The sequence below is a fragment of the Anabrus simplex genome, chromosome 12 (assembly GCF_040414725.1).
Source record: "Anabrus simplex isolate iqAnaSimp1 chromosome 12, ASM4041472v1, whole genome shotgun sequence".
NCBI classification, from domain to species: domain Eukaryota; kingdom Metazoa; phylum Arthropoda; class Insecta; order Orthoptera; family Tettigoniidae; genus Anabrus; species Anabrus simplex.
The window spans coordinates 103,204,488-103,225,936 of NC_090276.1; the positions used below are offsets into that span (position 1 = coordinate 103,204,488).

The 21,449-nt window shown below is 39.4% G+C and overlaps 1 protein-coding gene across 4 annotated transcripts in view; it reads right to left on the reverse strand.

Annotated features, from left to right (window-relative positions):
* Window positions 1-12,851, reverse strand: part of LOC136884100 (gastrula zinc finger protein XlCGF57.1) — a 122,463-nt gene extending 109,612 nt beyond the window's left edge. Inside the window, exons 1-2 of one of the 4 annotated variants that reach the window (XM_067156134.2) lie at window positions 12,797-12,851; window positions 12,332-12,471 (exon numbers count right to left, since the gene is read on the reverse strand). The gene's annotated coding sequence lies outside the window, so the exon portion shown is untranslated. Of the gene's footprint in view, window positions 1-12,331 lie in introns of all 4 variants that reach the window. The other 3 variants (XM_067156133.2, XM_068229833.1, XM_067156132.2) reach the window with 3 other exon arrangements.
* Window positions 12,852-21,449: the final 8,598 nt, after the last annotated feature.

Sequence of the window (21,449 nt, forward strand, 5' to 3'; positions counted from 1 at the left end):
CTGCGTATTTTCTTTTCGTCCAACCAAGGGGAAGATGTACCAGGAAGGCCTAGGTCCTGGTCCATGTTAATTGAAAGAAATGTTATTTCCAGCATTAAAGATCCGACCGACGTACGAACATCCATGTAAAGAATGTTCCAGTATGTGCCAGACCCTACGAGTGCGCTAGGCGGAGTCAAGTGACGTCACCTGTCGCTTGAAGCTCACCTCCCCTAGAGATATTTCTCGAAAGAAATTTTCTTTTAACAGCTTTTTAACGCCTTAACCAATTTCAACGGGACAAACGCTGAATTATAGCAAACATAATAAAAGTTAATCCCTGTAAATTTCAAATTAATTCATCAAACGGTTGTTGAGTTATAATAATTTAAAGTCTCAACGGAATTACGTAATCACGGTCACATGGCCGAGAGAGCCGCCACCCCTCCCTGCGCTGGTATCTATATATGTCAAGGCCAGACAGCCCGCAAAGTAGTACAAGGACAAGCAAACAGCTGTGTGAGTGAGATAGCGAAGAGACCGGCCCGCGTACAGTATGTTCGCGCAGTCACGGTAGAAGTACTTTCCGTCGTATCTCCGGAACGCGAAATTCTATCACCGATAGAATTATTAAAGGACGTCGCACTGCAGTTAGTATACCGCGTCGCGATTACAATATAATCCTAAAGACATTTAAGACTGTAACGCGAGTGAACTTATTGGAGTACAAATATTAACTATTTCATTACGTGTGGACTTAGGTAACTTCAAGTAACATTGAACTTCTACTGAGCACAATACTTAGAATTACCAGAACTCATATTCACGTCACATCAACATAAGACTCACAGTAGTAATTTGAATGAAAAAGTGAGAACTTTTCTGTGTTAATATAACATTATAGTAACAGGATTAGCAGAAAATAATCCCTAGCAATTTCAGACTGTGTTCAAAGACTGTGCTTATCGACTTACTTTCTTTTTTTATGTGAACTGTGTGATTATGAACGTTTCAATAACGACTGTAAATAGCATTTCGTACAGAAAGGACTGTGATTCTTCATACGCCATAAATAGTGTTCAACAGTGTCAGTGATAAACTACTCACACTAAGTAAATTTTCGTGTGCGAAAATCACCCGAACAAGCTACAACTCAACGTGATCCAGCTCTAGCTGTCATCACCTCATTGGGAACGTCAACATCGCCAATCCTGATTCTACATGGAACATTCCAGACGTCCATCTTTCGACATTTGGTAGCAACAGTTCTTGTCATAAGTGAGTAACAAACTGACTAAACTTTTTCATTTATTTTGAACAGTGAAACTTCAGTGTCGCGTGTGAACAATTTTCATAATTTCTCAAAAGTGATAAATTTAATTTCAGTTTAATTTCTCGTAGAAAGACTGTAGGCTTTCAAGTGTGCTATATATCGAGATTGACGAATTGAGAACTGAAAACTTTGATAATTTCTCATATCCATTTACAATTATAAAAGTGTGCTTAGGTTTAAAAAGACTTTAGGTGGAAATTCCCACATATGAAAGACTTTGAAACCAATGATATTTATGCCATTTTTTTAACGAGATTATTTTCGACATTTAATTTCTATGCAAAATTTGAGTCAATAATCATACCGCAGGGTGAAAAATTAATAAATTATTTTAAGAAAAAATTATTTACCATCTATTATTCGCTCTGCGAGACTATCCTTCTCTGTATCGGCTCCAAAACCCAGTTCCACTCCCTGAGGTCCTACTCATGCCCTTTGCCCACAACTTTTCCTGGTACAATACATACATACATACATACATACATACATACATACATACATAACATAAGAATTAATTTTACAATATTTATGAAACTAAATTAACTTTTTAACTGTCAGAATCTGAAAAAATTATAGCCCACTGAACTAAATATCCAATATTTTAAAAAATTAGCAAATGTACCCGTTCTTTGTTACGGCATTCCAACTTGTACACACATTTCAACATAAATTACTGTACATGCAGTAAGATTACATTAAATCGTATCTCCTTTAGCATTACTTAAGAAACATCACGGGGAAGACTCCATACATTGCTTCCGATGTAAGACGTGTATTGGGGAGTTTTGATGATATCAGTGGGCTACATTTACTACTGCCATTCACTATCAAGATAGGGAGTTATCTTTTTAAAGACAGGCCCCTTTTTCCTAATGCCAGTCACGATCAAATTTGGTTGTAATATAAAAATGCAGCAACCTGTAAGTGATTGAGATGACAAAAAGTTATAGGATCAAAGCTGTAGATCGATCCAAATTGGGTGGCGATTGCATCATCTGTTTTAGCCAGCAATTACTCTGAAATGAATGTCTGCACCATCATTAAAACTGTCTGCATGATTCGATATTTTTCAGGGCTAAATAATATATATTTGAAAATTCTGGCATGATTCGTCAAACGAAAGTGCCCAGGTTCCCGGATTAACACTCGCATACATACGGAGAAATTAAGGAAGAGAATAATACAGTTAAGAAAGTTGATGTTAATTCAAAATAGGATTATAACTGAGGACAGAGGGGTACGACAAATATGTAAATGCCAAGAGAATGTATTGGAAAATGAAATGTCCCTCACTAAATTGGGATGATATGAGTTACGGATTTAAGCGGACACAGATAAGAAATTTAGGCCTAGAGATTCTTAGATACACAGATAAGAAGATGACTTATGGTTCTATTACATAAGCATAAAGAGTCAAGGCACGGGCCAGAAATTAAAGCAAATATGGATATAGAAGAGAAATACAGTAAAAATTATAGCAAATGCCATAAAACATATTATGGTATGAAACAATGGACTACACTTCACCGTACTGTTGAAATTTTAACAGCCACCCTTAGTGCTATTTGAAAAAGATTGTAACCTCCAACTGTAATCCATAAAAATCCTGAAGAATGGCAGCCTGACATCTCTATGCAACGAACAAACACAAGTATACAGGAATAATGATGAAATTGTCATTACGTTACTTCCCTGCTGGCAAGCAGACAGGACATTGTCATGGTAACTGGTAGGCTAGTTGTCGATCTGCGTGGGTGTCGGTCACTCAATGCGGAGTACGAATGCCGCATAAAATAGTAATTTTCTCAGTCATTTGAAGGGTAAGCGAAATTATGTACATAAAAAAAACTGCTTAAAGGACAGGGGAGTTTCACATATAGTCAACGGATTTTACAGAAAATCAATTGTAAAGGAGAAAATTGAAACAAAAGAGCTCTTTCTGGTTTCCTATAAACTCCCAGTCTATTCAGCATACCTAAACCTGTTCCTGTATGAGTATACACTAAATATGAAGTTTGGTCGAGATCTATTAAGCTGCTTTGCCATAATGGCTGCACAGACAGACACAAAAGATAAAAACCACTGATATGGTGTTGAGTTGACCTAAAACGGATAGATATCTGAAAAATTGGCAAAAGAAAAGAAATTACAACTTTTTTTGTATAGATACTCTGTGTTAACGTATTTTGAAATTCCTACATTATGACTTAATATCACTGTCAACAGCTGTAGCAATCATATCCTAACTTCGATACCAGTACAGAGGTTAACTAAATTCATCATCAAGCATTTATGAATTCAGTTCTCCAATATCTCTCATACTCGAAGTTCTTGATTCGATCTATGATACGGAATTTGCTGGAATAAAATACTTAAATCTACTTGACCTGATAATCTACGCCAATTACATTTGAAACTCTATTAGAACACGCTTTGATATTTCATCATACCACCCATTCTTGACTTAATATTACTGTCAATAGTTGCATCACTCATATCCTAGTTCTTAATTTCGAATACCAGTCCAAAGGTGACTTCTGGCCAAAGGATGTAACATTTCGGCCCTTTCAGTTTCGTGAACTCCGAGTTGAAACTACTTCTCTGGAATGTTGAAGGACTAAGATAGGAATTCTTTTCAATGGACCATGACCTATTAACAGCCATAGAAACTTTCCTTCTGCAATCAGTGGACATAAACGGTTATTACTCTGTGCATGCATAAGCAGAGGCAGGGCACGAGGGGAGAGCCGCTGGTGGAGTGTCATGCTTTTATACCATCCCTTGGCCAACTAATCAGCAAACATATCGAAGAGAACACTGTGATCGTTATATTCAAACGATTAGCAGTCATCGGTATATAGATGAAACTCACAGCTACAACCAAAGCCGTCAGAGAATATCTTACACGCCTTCCGCAAGGTTGATACATCCATCCCCCTAATATTAGTCAGTGACTTTAACTGTCGCAAAGGCAAACCTGACAGGAAAGCTCTCGCGGTCTTCGAAATGCTGGAGGAAGAAGGATTCTCTCTAGCCAGCAAGAAGGTACTATCAACTTACATTGCTCACAACGGTTCCAGTATGATAGAATTAATATTTTATAGAGGAAAAAAAACGAAAGCCAACAAATCAGAAACAACTATGGATGTCCTTACGGAAGCACATAACGATCCAGATCAACTTCTTCACAGACTTAATAGAATCCAAAAGAGTAGTCCAAAGATGGACACCTCGTCAAATTAATACGAAGGCGCTCGATGAAAATCTGGACAGAGTCACAATCATAGCACTCATTCAGACTAGAAATATAGACAGAGCATTAGAGATGCTCGAGGAATCCATCATTAGAACAACCAGAGAGAAATTGCCATAGGGAATAAGCAAACCTTGGTATGATGAAGAATGCTACACCCTAAGAAGATCGACACCAGATAAACTGCACAAATGGACAGACACACAAATAACCGAAGCACTGACAGAATTCACAGAGGAGAGAAGAAGATATAGGATCCTAGTGAAAGAAAAGAGTCTTCAGTATGCCAGAAAGAAAGAGCTCAAAATCATAATGGAAGCGGAAAATACTCCTTATATAATACTGGAACCTCGATGATGTAACATAATCTCCCAAGTGCCAATGGAGATATAAGAACAACACTTCTCAAGGATCTATAATAAATCACAGATACCTGAAGTGCAAAACAAATTCACAACAGAAGATAGTATCACAGTAGTCACAACAGAAGATGTCTGGGTGGCATTCCAGCAAGGGAAATTGCGAAGAGCAGCTAGTCCTGACAACCTGACCAATGAAGTCCTAAAGGAATCGCTACTATTCACTATCGAGCTCTGGACAGCTCTGTTTAACGAATGCATCAAACAAGGAAATATCCCTGAAAAGTGGAGAAAATAAATTGTCCAAATTCTGTACAAGGGAAAAGGACCAAAAGATTATCCAGATTCTTACCAAGGAATTGCGCTTGAATGCATTCCCTTCCAAATTCTCTCAAAGGTTATATCAACACACCTCCTACCATTAGCCATAGCACATATGCTAGAGGAACAGTTCGGTTTCATACCCAGCAAATCCACACTCCAGGCCATTGAGAAAATACTTGCAAACATATGGGACGCCACCAGTACAAGAGGAGGACATTTATATGCCGCTTTTGTAGACTTCACCAAACCCTTCAATAGTGTGAATCAGAACATCCTCATAAGGAAACACTGCCATTCTAGGACTATGAAACACGCTCCTGCAACCAATCAAGAGTATACTAGCGTTCAATCTGCTATCAATCACCGATAGAGTAAGAGAATTTAATCCCATACTACAAACAAATGGGATTCTCCAAGGAGACTCTCTTAGCCTGATGTTATTTAATATCCTAACTCATGACGTAGTCAGAGAAGTTGTATCAGATGAAGTATCAATGACCCTTTATGCAGACGATAGGTTCTTCTTTCGAAAAGCAGATCTGCCCTGCACGTAGGAATGACTAAGTGTAGGAATGACTGTAAGTGGTCACAGGAAAATGAATTAGTAATAAACAACAACAAAAAAAATCATGAAATTCAGGAGAGGAGGCAGTATCTCCAAACTAGACAACTACCACTGTTGAAACAACAAGATAGAGTTGGCAAACTCTTACAAATACCTAAGACTAACCCTTCAAGTCACAGGGAAAGCATTTACGAACCAGACAGGAGAAAGATGCACCGCAGCAACTAGAGCCACCTTTGACATAAAGAACACGGAAAAGCTATCACTTGACACAGCTCTATAACTTTTTTACATTAATATTGCCCCTATAGTCTATTACGCAACCACCAAAATTTAAATCCACCTTACTCCCACTAATCTAAGAAGGCTGGAGGCCGTGAAATCAACCTATCTACAGACAGCCTTTCGATTATCCCAAACAACAAGGACCAGACTCATTTATCTACTAGCAGACACAGACTTCTTCGTCAGGGAGGTAGCAACAAAGAACAATCTGCCGCAAACACCAGCATAAAAAACCCTTATAAGGGAAAGGGAAGAAAAAGCCAACACAATAGACCAAAGCTTCTATCACACACCGGCTGAGGGAACAAATGAATGGAGGGCCCCTAACTTCCCACCGGGACATGTCTATACGAGAATGGCAGCGTATTAATTTCATTTCAGAATCTGCATCCAACGAGGATTTTACCAGGCGTCACCTCGATGTTCCTACACTGTAGGTGGACAACGCTGTGAACAGTATTGTCTACTCGATTGCACAGCAAGGACAAACGCTCTGACATTTTACGCAGATGATAAAAAATTTCTGTAATATTGTGTTTAATAAATGTTAGTTAATAAATTCATCTGCATCACTCTTCCTCAAGCAATTACATAAGTGTAATTTACATTAAATATCCATCTCTAAGAAATAGCCTAAGCTTAAATTCCAAAAAAATGAAGATAGAAAATCTTAGGTAAAATGCCATTAGTTACAAGGATAACTCCCACTTTGTCATATATGACATATGAATGTACGTCTCTTTGGCAATTGTCCCAGAACATGAAAAAAACACACTATATCAGCTGTACTGGCAAATACTCGTACAAGTAAACAATGAACAAGAGAGAGCAAATATTCATAAAATATCTTAAAAATAGGAAAACAGCAAATACTCACCAAATAGTTCAGTAACTGGACATAAACCAGAGGCAACTCAGATCGCACCAAAAGATTTGCACAGTAGGAAATAACAGAAATCATGACAGAAAAACACTGCGGGTTTTCAGGAAAAACTAAATAATTTATTTACTGTCTTGAGAGAAAGTTACATACTATAGGAAAAAAGAACATCAAATCCATTAGTGCACCTTCACAAGCATAATCAAATGAACTAATTAAAATGATAAATTAACTAAGTAAATAACGAACTGAGACAACTAACTTAAATGCAGCCAGTATCCAGTATTCGGGAGATAGTAGGTTCGAACCCCACTGTCGGCAGCCCTGAAAATGGTTTTCCTTGCTTTCCCATTTTCACACCAGGCAAATGTTGGGGCTGTACCTTAATTAAGGCCACGGTCGCTTCCTGCCCACTCCCAGCCTTCCCCTGTCCCATCGTCGCCATAAGACCTATCTGACTCGGTGCGACGTAAAAAAACTAGCAAAAAAAGAGACAACTAACTAATATGATAATTGATTAATTAAATAAATTCTGAATTGAGGACAAATTGTTTACCTAGAATTGAGGGAAACCCTCTAAATTAAACCACACCAGATAAAATTAATGAATAGGTAGACTTAAAGCAAGATTAAATTACAAGATAATTAGTTGTCAAAGAAAATGACCATGGACTAACTTTACTGCCTGCCTGAAGGGCTCAAAGCAAGTACCTTAATCTTTCAAAAATTTACTTGCATACTAATAACAAAATGCATCCTTTCTCCAGGAATTATTTTGTACATTAGGTGAAGAAATGCTAAAATGAGGCCATGGGATCCTCCCATGAACCGGATCACAATAGGCACAACAGAAAGTTAATGTCCATTGAAAGTATATCCTAAACTGAAAGCGCTCACAAAGGTAGGTAGACATAAAACAGGTCTCTACACGACCCCAAAAATTCACCACGCTCAATTGGAAGAACAAGATAGCACTATGGATGAGAACGCACCACCAAAAATTAGAGATCAATCATTAATTATCAGAGCAAGGAGCTCTAATCTTAAAAGATCGTGCACACATAAAATCAATTCAGCATGTAAGAGCAAAGCAGCTCAAACCACCAGGAAAAACTCCCACTTTCAAATCATAAATCAATTAAGGTGAAGACGTTAGAACTAACAGCTCCCCACTTAATGGCATGCTCACCACAAATTAATTAAAATCTCAATCATAACCTTTTTTTAAAATCCAAAACAATAGTTCCCATGGGCGACAGCTGTCATGGAGATGTCAACAAGAGTAAGCCTTACTGAAGCATAAAAGAAGTATTACTTTAAGAAAAGAAAGACAGAACAGAAGAATTTAAAGAAAGAAGTAGATTCCGATCCTCGGAGATAATCTCGCGATCTCAATCCTCAATTTTCACAATATTCAACCCCCTTTTGATCCATTACAGAAATATTTTTTAGTGCCAAGAACATCTCACTGAAAAGGTTTCCTTCCTCCCATAGTAGGTTTAAACAGCGCAGTCAGTAAGCCGAATACCAAACATGTTACAAAATTTTAAAGTTCATTAGAAGAGAAAAGCCATCAAATTGGTATTTCTCCGACAGCATGTAACCACTAATTTAAATAGGTTCCAAGTCGAGGCTATCCAGCTCCAGGAGGGAAGGAAAATTACAAAATCTTGAAGATAACTTACATATAATCCTGGGTCAGGAGCTAACGCTGGGCGTCAGTTTGGATGTTAGTTACTTACAAATCCATAGCGATAAAATTAGGCAGAATAGGCAGCGGATGTCCACTCCAGGTAAGAATATAAGATTAAAAAACACTTCAGGGCATTAGCCCTGATCCATTACATGCTATCCTGGCATGTTGAGATAAATCCACGCTCTTCCGAGAAGCCACCACATGAAACTTCCAACACTCATGGTGGGTGACAATCACACGCCACCAAGGCGATGTATAGCAAAAGATAGTGGGAAAGCGAACGGGCCCAATACAGAGACTCGCTCTACGGCAGGTCCGACAACACACAAGAAGATAACAGGAAATAGTAGTGAAACACATCGTATATAAATGATGGAATATTAATCCGTGGGCAGAGAAGATGCAATTAAGATAAGCAACATAAGTCGCACAGGAAATAAAATTAGAGGCAAGAAGGAATTAAATGCCAAGCGAAACAGATTTCAATGCCAGGTTATCCAGGCCAAAAATGTGGTGGAGAGAGCCTTAAATAACGTGTCCCCACTGAGACAATACAAACAATATACATCAAAACCCGCACGTACTCTCAAAACATGTTTCAAAGCAATCGGTAAAGAGATTTGGAAATTAAAGATTTTGAACTATGAACAGTACTGAAATTAAATATTAAATTACATTAAATCTTATTCATTAACCATTGCTTAACAATTAATGTTTTAACTTTTAGTTTACGAACTAAATAAAGCCCAAATGACTGGAGAGGCTTCCCATGTTTCTCTGTTTAAACAACTGAGCTCCAATATCAGCACTTGGTAATTTGTGTGAATTATGAGTGAAAGTAGGGCTGCCAAAATATGCTAGTCCATTTTAGAACTGCCACTGAATGAAGGCAATATAAATTTTCTTCAACTCCTCTCTTTCATGAACAAAACATATTAAACTACTATAGTAGGTGTAAATATAGATCCTGGATTGAAATGAGCATAACATTTCTAAAATTTGTGCAGTAGAGTACCTAGGGATATTTTTTTTATTTTCACCGTCATTAGAAAAAAGTTGTTTCAAAATCGTATACCGATGACGAATGATTTATATTGGACTCTTTCGAAGTAAATTTAGTAACAGCCAAGCGTTTCCGGTAACGTTTGGTATATCCACCGCCGTCTCGATCCTCCTATACTGCCTGCTCTATGCGAGCCTTTTTGCGACTACGCTGCGACAAAATTTCTCCGCTAGATGGCAGACATAGATGCACAATGGTCTAAACTTATTCTAATGACGACAGCCTACAAGACACTATGCAGTATGGTCATATGTTCACTGAAGCTCGTAAATTACATCAGTAATATTAAATATCGGCAATATTACCTGCACGAAGTCGCAGTTGGCATCTTCATGCAAAATTTAAAGATTTTCCTGGACGAAGGCTTGGAGTGGTTCCGTACTTTTTGTGTTCTTGCCAACGCAATATCAAATAATAGAGGTCTTACGAACTTGGTTAGGATAATATCACTAACATTTTGCCGATGTTCTTTGACCTCACACTGTAACAAAACACATTCTGAAAGTTTTTTTAGATATTTGTTTTACGTCGCACCAATACAGATGGGTCTTATGGCGATGATGGGATAGGAAAGGCCTAGGAATGGGAAGGAAACGGCCGTGGCCTTAATTAAGGTACAGCCCAGAATTTGCCAGGGCTCCCGACCGTGGGGTTCGAACCCACTATCTCCCGGATGCAAGCTCATAGCTGCGTGCTCCTAACCACACGGCCAACTAGCCCGGTATTCTGAAAGGGAAGACGTCGCAAGTCCTCGTATTACGCTCATACACTTGAAGGACTTCGACAATAGGGCACATCAGTTTAAACGAACTCCTGGAGATGCTTCACCAGAGCAACAAAACTAGGTTTTGGGTATCGAACTCCTCCTCTGTCCTGATGTATAATCAGTTCCATTTAGAGGTGTCGATGCTCTAGGCAGTGAGATGTTGCTGACACAAATGTCACACTCCATCCTGTCTTCAACAACACGAACCTAGTACCCGCAAGTTAGGATTTGATTTCCGGTTTCTAGTTTGATTGGAATATTATCGTCTGGACATCTGAGGTTGTCCAAAATGTCTAAACATGAAGGCGTTTTGTGATTGTCCGTCACAATTTTTATCACAAGGAATCCACTATTCTCCACGGCTTTAATCACCTTCTGGAAAAAAAATCCGCAGCCTTTTTTGCAGTCATTCGACCGGGCCAGGAATGGAATGAATGAAGCCCCCATCTAGAAGGGAGGATAAGAATTGTGTCGGCTGGCGAAGCCTGTCGTACCCCTCCGGGGCAATGATTAATGAATGACGGATGAAATGAAATGATATTCGAGTGTGTTCCTGGAGTTAAATATGACAGGGAAAATCGGAGTATCCGTAGAAAAACCTGTCCCGCCTCTGCTTTGTCCAGCACAAATCTCACATGGAGTGACCGGGATTTGAACCACAGAACCCAGCGGTGAGAGGCCGGCGTCTACCGCCTGAGCCGCAGAGGCTCCATCAAATTCTGAAATAAGGTGTAAAGGCACAGATGCGAGAGTAATCTGAGAATATCCAATTACTTCCTTCATTAGGTCCTAGCCTAGATAAAGCCGACAGCCGCTTTTCCCTCAATTCTCTTCTAGACGGTATTTCATGGAGTCGTATATTCTCTGGCTGCGAACCACCTTGCCGAGATTGGCAACATGGTATACAACAGCTGAATATTTCGGGGAGAGAATGTGAAGTTTCAGTTCTACGAAAAATATACCTTGCACGAACGGAAAGAAACAAGTACCAGCACCTTAAAATCACTTTTGAAATATCTATAAACATAACATGATTAATTCGTTTCACAGTTCTATTAAAAATATATCTTGTACGAACGAAAGTGACCAGACACGTTTACTCATTGTACAAAATAACTCAGGTTTTCACACACATTCATGCACCAATAATACACTGCTACACTCACACTGACAGCGAAGATTGTGCGTCTACTGCTGCACTCTTACGGCGATTTGTGTTAAACTAGTGGCATAGAGCAGGCAGTATAAGAGGATCGAGACGGCGGTGGGTATATCACTACTGTTATAACAACGCAAAACATGGCTATTCACATAATTACAAGTGTTCCCAGTGTTGATTTCCAATACAAGATGTTCACAACTCTACTCCTTGGTTTTGCAGGTTACAGGGTATGTTCTCAATTAAAAATTAAAGAAACTACAATTCTCGAAGTAATCCATAAAGAAATAATAAAATTAAAGTAATGAAATTACAGTAAGCACTGCGATGCGTCCCAACAATCAACAGCATACCAATATTTTAAAAGCAAACCCGCCACTTCGAAAACAAACCAAAGGGTCATTGCCAATCTCGGATATTTATAACATGCGCATTGCTGTACTGTTTGTCCGTATGAATATACCTTCGATACTAATCACGGAACTTACCAATAATCATACCCAGAATGAACTCGGTTTATCTAACGAAAGTACCATGACAATTTCCCTCATATTTGAATATGTAAAGCACCAATAAAGTATGGAGAGAAGCAGTATGTTTAACGACAAGTAATGGCCATTTCAGAACATGTTCACAACTCTATTTCTAAGGAAGCATTATAATAAATACCTTACTGAAATCCAGACGATTGGCGATAACTCTCGGCAGGTGGTCAGAGGCGCGTTCAATCAATCAATACTGATCTCCATTTAGGTCAGTCGGCCAGGTCGCAGATTCCCAATCTGTTTTCCAAGACTTCTCTTAAATTACTGCAAAGAAATTGGAAATTTATTGAAAAACTCCGTTGGTAAGTTATTCCCATCCCCAACTACCTTTCCAATAAAAGAATATTTGTCCCAATTACAAGATGATTTTCCTCTTGAATTCCAGCTTCATATTGTGATCTTTCCTACTGTTAAAGACACCACTCAAACCTTTACAGTCCACGATCACAGTGCAAAAATTAAACAAACCACAAATCCTTAACGAAGCAAACGATAAGTAAGTACAAAAAAATTATGGAATACAACTACACGGAGAACGGCGATGCGACCCAACAACGAACTGCGTACCGGTGTTAAAATACAAACCTACCACTTCGAAACCAAACAATTCCCTTTCTTGCAGAACTGCGTGTCCATACGAATATACCCTCGCTACTAAGCCAGCAATTTGTCTGGTTAATCTAACCGTTGCCTACGAGATACACAAGGCCGGGAAATACAGCACATTAGACTCGTCCTCGAGATACTTCCGCCAAGTGCCGCAAGAGTTCTCTTTACTGTTCTGTCCCGCCCAAGGTCTGACTAGGGAGGTCAAGTCACGAATGCTACTTTAAGCGAGCGTAACCAAAGGCAAGTGTATTCGAATTTAGAGGATTTCGGTACCGTACATTGAAATAAAAACAAAATGCCAATCAAATTTGATAAATAATTTAATTGGGCATCTCCTGGCCATGCACATATAACTGTATAACACTTAAATGATATGAACACATTCACAGCTATTTGAATAGGAAGATAATTAACAGAGCCTGAAATTCTATTTTTTTTTTTCTTTTTTGAGAAACAAGAATCAACAGAAAAGCTCATGTTCTTCTCTTTTACTTCCTTACAACTTGGTCTTACTGTGTTTTTTATTAATATCATCTGTCAAATACATAATCTTATTGACAGAAACATAGAAATCTGTACAGTACCTGTGTCATATTATGATTACCGGTACATGAAATACTGAACTTGAAGTACTGTATTTAAAGTACTAAACGACGGTTGTAATAAATTACCTTCAGCGTTTTCTTTATTAAAAGAGTAATTTCCGCTACTGCGTTTCTAAAAGGTTACCCCAGCATGTTGACAAACACTGAATGCCTCTTGAGTTAAGTGCATTAAATTATGTATGGTAACTGTTGTTATCCATTGGTGTGGTATTTCTTTCGGTTCTAAGGCAAAAATATTCTGCACGTATACAACAGGAGTGATGTTCTTAACTACTCTTAACTAGTTTATTGATAACCCATGCAGCTATATAGTACAAAGTGGTGGTGGTGATTATTGTTTTAAAAGGAAGTACAATAGGCAACCATCTTCTATAAACACTAATCAGAAGAAAACAAATGGAAGGAGACCAAAACTTCGAAAAATGAAGGTATCGGCAAAAGAAAGATGAAGGCCACAAAGTGCGTGGAAATGAAAAACTTCCCAGGCCTCGAATGCGCTAATGCCGTCGAGGTCGGAAAAGAACAAGTGTTGACCAGGGGAAGTCGGATGGGCTAGAATAGTGAAAACAATATCAAGACTCAGCTAAGGGCCTCGTAGTCACAACCCAAAATAGATTCTCCCGTGGGTGGGGGCAATAGAACAACAACCACGGTATCCCCTGCCAGTCATAAGAGGTGACTGAAAGGGGCGTCAGGCTCTCCTAACCAGGGAGCGTGAGTTGGCGACAACGGGGCCCTTAGCTGAGTCCTAATATTCGTGCATATAATAATAATAATAATGGTTAAGAAAATTAAAGCCATTGGTAGACACGATTTCATAAGAAATAGAAATTCAGTCACTATTAAGTTGAGTTAACCTAGGTTAGACTATTTTAGGGATTACATTAGGATATTATGTCAGGCTACGGTACATTAAATTGCAGTAGTTGGTTAGTGCGAGTGAAGCGAGTGTTGTGATCCTTAAGTATTTATCCAGCCATATAATGTACTCTATAGAACATTTAAGATGAATGAAATTTAGCTGTAAATAACAACTACAGTACAGTATAAGACTGCTATTATCAATACAATTGTAATGATGGCCAGCTGGACATAAATTAGTTTGAAGTGATAGACCTATTGTTTATTGTGATTATAATTGGTAAATGAACAGGAACAAGCATTTCAAATATCTCTGAAACATTTCTACGTTGCATGTAGGGTTAGAATGATACTGTCTGTAGTTTACATGAAAAGGAATGGAATGAAATGGCGTTTGGCTTTTAGTGCCAGGAGCGTCTGAGGACAAGTTCGGCTCGCTAGGTGCAGGTCTTTTGATCTGACTACCGTAGGCGACCTGCGCGTCGTGATGAGGATGAAATGAAGATGAAGACGACACATACACCCAGCTCCCGTGCCAGAGAAATTGACCAATTATGGTTAAATTTCCTGAGCCTCCCGCGAATCGAACCTGGGACTTCTGGGACCAAAGGTCAGCACACTAACCATTTAGCTATGGAACCAGACACATGAAAAGGAAATTGTCATAAACATCAATACTAGTATTACACATTTCCTGTTACTTTTCTTGCTTGTTTTGAAAGACAATTCCCTTTCTTTGGGAAGTTTCCTATTATATATCAAAGACTTAGGTGGATAGGGACTTTGAAAATTGTTGGGATGGAATTCCACTTGAGTAGTTTCCGTCCATCTGTCCTCTTTAGTTCAAATTGCGATTCTTCAAAATGATACTAGAAGAAAATACACCGGGTGAGTTGGCCGTGCGGTTAGAAGCGCGCGGCTGTGAGCTTGCATCCGGGAGATAGTGGGTTCGAACCCCACTGTCGGCAGCCCTGAAGATGGTTTTCCGTGGTTTCCCATTTTCAGACCAGGCAAATGCTGGGGCTATACTTTATTTAAGGCCACGGCCGCTTCCTTCCAACTCCTAGGCCTTTCCTCTCCCATCGTCGCCATAAGACCTATCTGTGTCGGTGTGACGTAAAGCCACTAACAAAAATATATATACATAATAAGACCTATAAATATAAAACATCGTTCAAATAAACATACTGTTATTCAGGAATACGAATGTATAACTTCACTAACCTCGCACAAGAAGCAGTTATCTGTAGGTTGCCATTTGTCACGCCTACAGTTTTGTACCCACTGAGCTCTCCTTTGCTTATCTCTCGGGAAGCGAAACACTAATTCCGTCAGTTGTCTTATTTTGACAATTTGGTGCGGCGCAGTATCCCGTTTTCCTTCAAAATACAAGTAATAACTCACATCATTACATCGGGCACGCCCACGTAGCAACTATATTTGAGACCCAATATGGCCGCCACCGCAAAGGATTGTGGTAGCGTGACCAGACCTCCTAGACAGACCTTGGTCCCGCCCACTCATTGCAACACGCTCGAATATGAAAAACTATAAAAATTCATTAAAACAAGTAATTTCAGAAGGCAGCAAACAGATATGAGATCAAAGAAAGACCAAGAGCAATTGTTTGTCTTATTTTCTACAACGTATTTCTTACAATATGCTTAAACGAAATAAGTAATTCACGAAAGAAGCAGAGAACTCTGATAGCGAGTGTGACACTTCTTACCGATTCCTTTAATTGTGCCTCAGAGTATCCGATAAGCGGATCGAGATTGCGGTCAAAAGTAACTTTGGGTTTAATCGCCCTTTCACCAATTATCAGCGATCCAATGTTTTCCTCCGCACATCTGATACTTTGACATTCGTAATGAAGCCGCTGTTTGGTGAGCGATGTTACGCAAATATTTAGCGTCGTTTCACCGTATTTCTTTTTTTTCTTCCCGTCAAATTAAATTTGTGTTCGCCTCTGTGGTGTAGTGGTTAGTGTGATTAGCTGTCACCCCCGGAGGTCCGCGTTCAATTCCCGCCCCTGCCACGATATTTGAAAAGTGGTACGAGGGCTGGAACGGGGTCCACTCAGCCTCGGGAGGTCAACTGAGTAGCGGTGGGTTCGATTCCCACCTCAGCCATCCTCGAAGTGGTTTTCCGTGGTTTCCCACTTCTCCACGCGAATGCTGGGATGGTACCTAACTTAAGGCCATGGCCGCTTCCTTCCCTCTTCCCTGCCTGTCCTTTCCAATCTTCCCACCCCTCCACAAGGCCCATGTTCAGCATAGCAGGTGAGGCTGCCTGGGCGAGGTACTGGGCATCCTCCCCAGTTGTATCCCCATGGTCTGAATCTCCAGGACACTGCCCTTGAGGCGGTAGAGGTGGGATCCCTCGCTGAGTCCGAGGGAAAAACCGACCCTGGGGGGTAAACGGATGAAGAAAGAAGAAGAAAATTAAATTCGTTCTAACAGGAATAAAGCTCTTAAATGATCAATTTTAGCATGCTTTTCAATTTGGTTTGCTTTTTGGTCAAGTTCGGATACCGTAAAACATTTTTTTTCTGATTTCATTACCCGTATCCTACATCTCAATTTACAAATTGTTTTCTGTAATCTAGTATTTAATTTTCCCATCCGTATATTTTTTAGATTTAACAGAGATACACGTAGACTTTCCTTGATATAGAAACGAGACTTATACTCCTTTTTCGTTTGTGGCTGACGTAGGAAGATATGGTATGTTTATCGTTATCTGTATCGGAACTTTTACTAAATTTTTATGGCAATACATCATTTTTGGAAGCCAGACGCTTCCTACGTTTGACATTTTTCTGTTTGTGAACAGGATACACGATGAAAACAGAAGGAATGTGCTTAAACTGAAATCTGTTTTATGAAAAGAATTGCTAGGTACCTAAAGAGAGCCTACTATATCACCTTGCCTAGAAATAGTTTGCTTCCATTTCTCCCTTAAACCGCACTCGGAAGGGAAACTATGGAACGTCAATTTTCATGCTTTTTTAGTGTCATCCGAAATACAGAGAGGTACACAACAGTGCACCTTCTTCTCAACCTCAGAGACACTCACCGACAGAAACAATATTCACAATAAATTGCACAAAATCAACACAGCATCACAATTACTCCGCATTTCACAATGTTAAAAGTCCGCCAAGAACAGAACGGAAACCTGACATCTAGCGGCCAAACCGTGAACACGGTCGGGCCGCTTTTTCAGCGATAAATTAGTAGCTATGTCCCGGCCTTGTATATATCGTAGGCAACGATCTAACTTTTTTTTTAAAACAAAAAAAACAGAATTTGCCACTCTTTGTGTGGGTGTTAAGTGTACATCGAATCAGTAAGGTTGTTTACCGAGCAGTTAATCAAACGAGACTTTTTTTTTTCGCAGTCACACGTTTGTAGTGTAATATGCTTATAAAATATGCTACATCTTTTTGCATTAGTCATTTCAATTAATGACTCAAAGTTATTACCTTGTTTGCGTTCGCACCTTATTGTAAGGGACTGACAGAAGGCAGTTCGGTTTTAGGGAAGGTTATTCCACTGAAGCTCAGCTTGTAGGATTTCAGCAAGACATGGCAGATATCCTGGATTCAGGAGGCCAAATGGACTGTATTGCGATTGACCTAAGGCATTTGATAGGGTAGATCATGGGAGACTACTGGCAAAAATGAGTGCAATTGGACTAGAAAAAAGAGTGACTGGATGGGTGGCTATATTTCTAGAAAATAGATTCCGAGCTCGATAGCTGCAGTCGCTTAAGTGTGGCCAGTATTCAGTATTCGGGAGTTAGTAGGTTCGAACCCCACTGTCGGCAGCCCTGAAAATGTTTTTCCGTGCTTTCCCATTTTCACACCAGGCAAATGTTGGGGCTGTACCTTAATTAAGGCCACGGCCGCTTCCTTCCCACTCCTAGCCCTTCCCTGTCCCATCGTCGCCATAAGACGTATCTGTGTCGGTGCGACGTAAAGCAACTGGCAGAAAATAGATCTCAGAGAATTAGAGTAGGCGAAGCTTTATCTGACCCTGTAATAATTAAGAGGGGAATTCCTCAAGGCAGTATTATTGGGCCCCTATGTTTTCGTATATATATCAATGATATGTGTAAAGAAGTGGAATCAGAGATAAGGCTGTTTGCAGATGATGTTATTCTGTACAGAGTAATGAATAAGTTACAAGATTGTGAGCGGCTGCAGGGTGACCTCGATAGTGTTGTGAAATGGACGGTGGGCAATGGTTGGATGCGCTTGTGAACGGTAGGCTGTTGAGAGAGCTCTTGCATTATTGTAGTGAAAAAGTAGTTAAAACCTATTGAAGTTATTTAAATTTTGTGTGCGTGCGTTCCATTTGTTGCTATTCGTATATTGGTGTTTAGTGCTTGTTGGTAGAAATTGGGAGTAGTGTTATTTATTTGAATTTTATAACAAGTAATTCATTTGGTGTTCAGTAGATTACGTTTTCTAGGTTAAGTAGGCTAGCTATGTGTACTTTGTTTCAAATTTAGGTTTAGGAAATACTTTAGGTAATAATATTAACTTTTAAAACAATATTTTTTTTAATATCTGTAGGTTCGTTGGTATTATACTTACAAAGGCAGATTATCATAAGGAGTTGTAACTCATTGTAATTTCCGCCGCTACTTTTCCGATATTTCGTACAGATATCCGTTCAAACTATCACGAAGGTGAAAATTTATTACATAAATAACACGATAAGCCTGTAAACATCGATTTATAGAGAAGTTAAAGAGAATTCACGGTAATTTCACTGGATAATTACGGTACTAAACAGTTTTTTGGATTGTTGGATTGTTGACGATTGTTGCTACATGCACATGATAGTAGTGTAAATAAATACAAAGTCAGCTGATTCATTATTCCTCTAATTTGTAGTCTTAGTTCCCTGCATACTTTGTACTTTCCACCTTCGTTTATTCATCGAGTAAAAGTTATTAATCAAATTCCTATATCCCCATAATATTGCACTTCAAGCCCCCGGCGCGGTTTTGACAGAAATTATAGTAGACAACCCCTTATTCTCAATTTAAGGGCACTTTTATTCTCCGTCCCACGTAGTAGGTAAAATAATACTGACCCACCAGCGGTAGAAGTTCATATAACGCCAGTTGAAAATTGCAGTGTAGATACATTGTAGTACATTTACATAGTGCCGTATCTTGCCTGCTATATTCGTGTGTTATCTTACGTGTGTATCTATTAGAGCGTAGTACTAATAATAATTTGTCTAAGCGTTCAGCTTTGTTGGAAATTTTGGGTACAGTACTTCTTGCAAATTTAATTTCGTTTGTGCTTAGTAGTGACATACGGTATCGGCATCGTAATTAGGGTACGTCTGAAAGTAGTTTAAAAATTACTGTAGTGTACTGTTCAGTAGTATACGAGTAATTTAGAATTTAGTGTGCTTATTTTATTATTGTAAAGTATTTGTGTAGTACTGGTGTAGTAGAGGTATCTGTAGAAACTCTTACTAATATTCTGTTGTAATTAGGATAGGCTTAATTGCAGTTTGGAATTGTGTAGTTCTTGTGTATTACTTTCGATATTCAGTAATTAACAGCAGTTTTTATCCCGTTAGGGGTTGTAGGATAACAAATAGAGTACGACTAAGTAGTATTGTAGTGTAGTCATATATTAATTACCTTATTGTTGTGTGATCTTTGAGTACTATCCCAGACTATATATCCCTCCGTTCATTTATTTTTCGCAAATAAGTTATTTTATTTTTATTTTCATGTTTTCCGTAAGGAATGGCTAAGGAGCGCAAGTGTGCGAACTGTGGTTGGGGCGAGGCATTGAAGGGGTATGAGGGAGGAGTTGGAGAGTTTGAGGGAGATAATTAGGATTCTCACAGAAGACAGGAAGGAAGATAGGACTCCCTCAAACAATGTACAGGTTACAGTAGGTGTGAAAGAGGGAGGGGAAGGAAAGGGGGAGTTGTAGAAGACAGGTGGTCTAATATTCTAAGGGGAAGGAGATTGCAGGCTAAGGGCTCTATTCAGGATCAAAATTCAGGACAGGTGTCTGTGCGAAATCGTACGAGTCATTCCAGGTAGAACAACAGAGGGAAATGAGGGACAGGGAACTGTTGCCGAGATGTGTGGAAGTAGGAGGAAGGGAAAAGGTAGGAAAGGGAAATGTAGAGTAGAGGATAGAAAAAGACAGGTGAGATAGGGTCATGGGAAGGAGAAACGGGAGGAGGAAGTAGCTTCTGCAGCTATCAGGAAAGATAGGGCTGACCATGAGGGGAGGGGATCAAATGAGGTGGGTAGGGTTGAGGCTCTGGTCATGGGGGATTCCATCATTAGACACGTGGGGAAAGTGCATGGAGGAAAGGGAACCAGGGTAGAATGTTATCCAGGAATTAGGTTGAGGCAGATGTTGAGGAAAGTAGGAGAGAGGAAGGAGGGGAAGGAGAAGGTGGTAGTGTTTCACGTTGGTACCAACAACGTAAGACAAGCTGATATAAGTACCAACATAGTTGGAGATGTGTGGGATCTGGTAAATGCAGCACGGGTGAAGTTTAGGAAAGTGGAGATTGTTATTAGTGGAATACCGTGTAGGAGAGATACTGACTGGAGGGTGATTGGGGATTTAAATGAGACTATGGAGTGGGTATGTGGGAAACTGGAGTGAAATTTCTAGATCCTAATGGGTGGGTAGGAGGTAGGGATCTGCACTCAGATGGCCTTCACTTAAACCGCACTGGTACGTAGAAGTTAGAAAATTTGTTTGGAAGGGCAATAGGGAGGTACATTCAGAGAAACGGACTGGCCTAGGGAGCGGTGATAAGGGAACAGGGAACTGGAAATCAAGTAGGGATGACATAAAATTGTTAGTGTTGACCTGTAGAAGTATTGTAAAGAAAGGAATAGAATTAATTTAATAGATATATATTTACCAGATATTGTAATAGGAGTTGAATCATGGCTGAGAAATGATATAATGGATGCAGAAATTTTCTCACGGCACTCACTGGAGTGTGTATCGTAGAGATAGGATAGGAATGGTGGGAGGGGGGGTGATCATTCTGGTGAAAGAAGAATTTGTAAGCTACGAAAAAGTTAAAGATGAGGCACATGAAATTCTAGGTGCAAGGCCCATTTCTAAAGATAATAGGCAACTTGATATATTTG